Raw genomic sequence first — 3,075 nt, 5'->3', positions numbered from 1 at the left:
TTGTTCTTGCTTCTAAGTCCATCTTTTTTTCTTAGAAATCTGTGCTTGAGGCTGGTCTCCATCTGGTCTCCATCTAGTTCAAGATCTCTGCCTCTTTCAATACTGCAATGGCCTGGGCAACACCTGAGACGTTTCTTAGAGATTTCAGGATTCTGAGGAGGGATGGTATATGAACCTTACAACAGAACCATAAGCCTATAGGGTGGAGATCTGTTGCAGTGATCCAGAAGTTCCTTTTTTGCAAATATGCCAGGAATTACACATTACAATTAGATCTCTCCCATTCACAGAAGTCCATCTAAAGAAGTGTGCTTATTTCAAGAATGGATCATTTCCTCAGTATGTGACTGCTCTCCTAGATCAGAATTATCTTTAGAATCTCTGGACCATTAAATGGTAGAAAATCCCTTTTTCCCCCTTTTCAGGAGGGTACAACTTTTAGAATGTAAAAGTCCTTTGGAGCCAATTAGGGAGGGTTGGGGTGGAGCATGGTGGATAAGGCCCTACTGAATGAAAAAAAAAAGTGGGTCTGGAAAACAATAGATTCCCTGTATCTTCCACTTTCTAGTTTGAGAATAGAAAATGCAACTCAGTCCATTTGCTGTATTGACTCTTCTCATAGGGCAAAGTTCCCCAAAATCTCTAAAACAAGTTACTCCTACTAATGGCACTCAGTTCAGAATTAATCAAGATTGGTTGATTAAGAACAGGCTTTGTGATTTCAGCTGGCTAGAGAAAGCCCAGGTGAGAAAACTCCCTCCATCAATGCAGGTCTGCACTTGGTCTACAATACAGAATCTTGGAGAGTTGCAGAGAGCAGTGAGAAGGCAAGGTGACTTGTCCAGGGTCACTTTGTCAGTATGTGTCAGAGGTAAGACTTGAGCCCAAGATGTCCAGATTCCAATGACTGCTCTCTATCCACTCTGTCACCGTAGCTCTGAATAGATGGAAACAATGAATTTTGAAGGGTCACTTATACTCAGAGAACCACAGAATTTTAGAAGTGGCAGAATCTAAGGAGGTCAAGTCTGAAGGTCAGAGCTGGCAGGGCACTTAGTAAGTACAATGTTAGAGTTGAACAAAGAGCCCCTAAACCAGCTGGAAGCCAGCCTTCCTGGGCCCTCTGAACTACAGATGAGGAGTCTGGAGCCTTGGGGAGGTCAGGCAACTTGTACAAAGTCAGAGTAAACCTCTCTTTGCTCTCAGCCCTAAGTCAGTTAAGATGTGTTATGGGAACTCAGGTGCCTGGACCCCCATGTCTTTGCTCTTTTCTTTATTTCCTACTACTTTGCCCAAAGAATGTTGAAGCCACTAAAAGAAGGGCATCTCTGCCATTGGCACCAATGTTTGTGATTTTCTCAGACCCATCTCCAAAAGTCCTGATTCTGAAGCACAAGGGCAGCACCTGGTATATCCTGCAAAGAAGAAGGACTGCATTTGGAGTCAGAGCTTCAATGTCATGTACTGAGAGCAGGAAGGGACCTTGTACAACCTCATTTGTCAGACTAGGAAACTCTGGCCTAGAGAAAGAGCCCTACTGAGGCAGGGATTCTGCAGTTTTGGGGTGACTGAATCTTGGGTGGGGTGGGTTCTGGGTCACTGGGGAGCAGTCCACTCCCAGGTCAGTCTGGACACTGTAATCTCTGAGCTTCAAGGCACATGGGCCTCTTTGGACCTGCTCTTTCCTCACCTGTGGCCTTGTCTTGGTCTCAGCGGTTGTACCTAGGGCCAGATTGCCCTGGTTTTGCTGCTGGTCACCATCTCCCCACAATTGCTCCTCCAGCCTCAGGGTAACTGGCCTTTGGTGACCGTACTCATAGTCAGACTGCACCTTATTGCTGCCATACCTCTCCTAGCCTAGTGATTTTTGCCCCTCACACCACCTCCAGGTCCTCAATGTATTTACACAAGTTACTGTCCTAAAATAACTGGGCTGGCCTAGAGAGGTTAGTGCCTAATAAGTTACAATAATAGTGAAAGTATCTAGAGGCAGCATAGCAGAGTGTATAGACAGAGTCCTAGGCCTAGATACTTACAGACCTGGGTTCAAATCCCAACTCAGATGCTTGTTTATTGTGTGACCCTGGGTAAGATACTTACTTTTCTGGACCTTGGTTTCCTCATCTGGAAAATAAGAGCATTGGACTGGAAGGCTTCTGCAATCTCTTCTAGTTCTAATGCCAGGCCTCTATGACCGCAGTTTCCATCTTGGCTCTGCTCCCTACCAAGTCCATCCTTTCTCCCAACATCCCTGTTCCTCTTGATGGCGTCCCGAGCCTCCCCATCATTCAGGCTCAGAATCCCAAGACATCCTTGACTTTTCCCATTCCCTCATGTCTTGTGTCCAATTAGTCATTGAACCCTGTTAGTTCTATGTCTAGATTCCCTTGTCTCTATCCTCGTCTTTCCACTCACACAGTCACCCCACTGCTGCAGTGTAGGCCCGCATTACCTCTGGCCTGGGTGATTGTCACAGCCTGCTAATGGTTCCCTTTGCTTCTAGCACCTGCATCTTTAATCTGTCCCCTACCCAGCTGCCAGAACAACCTGCCTAAGGCCCCGGTCCCACAGTGTCACTTGCCTGCTCCATATCCATTGACTCCCTCTTGCCTCAGGCTGGTATGTGCCACAAGCCTGGAATTGAAGGCTGTGCTTCCAAACTACCTTTCTGGACACATTTCACAGGAATCCCCTTCACTCACTCTACACCCCAGCCAAACCGCTCTGTTGGCTGCCCCCCAAACTGACCGTCCCATCTCCCTGCTCCATGTAGATACACAAGCCTCTGACGCCTGAAATGAAATGCTTTCTCGTATCATCCTTCAGAGTCCTTATGTCTCTGCTATTCATAGCTCAGGCAACACCTCTGTGAATCTGACCCTAACATCCCAGGCTGAAAGTCATTTCTACCTCCTTGTATGTTTCTAGACTCCTTTATCTGTATCTCTCATTGGCTTTTCCTTACTCACTTCCTTCCATTACTAATCTGTGTCCGGCAGATAGTAGGTGCTTAATAAATATTTATGACTGACTGATACATCTGATCCTCATCTGAACAATGGCAGAATGCAAACT

General features: G+C 46.3%; 1 pseudogene; it reads right to left on the bottom strand.

The window, feature by feature from the left end:
- The window catches only part of LOC114031986, a 14,733-nt pseudogene extending 11,848 nt beyond the window's left edge, over nt 1-2,885 (bottom strand).
- Nucleotides 2,886-3,075: the final 190 nt, after the last annotated feature.

This window comes from Vombatus ursinus, unplaced genomic scaffold (assembly GCF_900497805.2).
Source record: "Vombatus ursinus unplaced genomic scaffold, bare-nosed wombat genome assembly UNPS02015354.1, whole genome shotgun sequence".
In the NCBI taxonomy this organism is placed as follows: Eukaryota; Metazoa; Chordata; class Mammalia; order Diprotodontia; family Vombatidae; genus Vombatus; species Vombatus ursinus.
The sequence above is the reverse complement of the archived record's forward strand: the minus strand, read 5'-3'. Positions and strand labels throughout refer to the sequence as shown.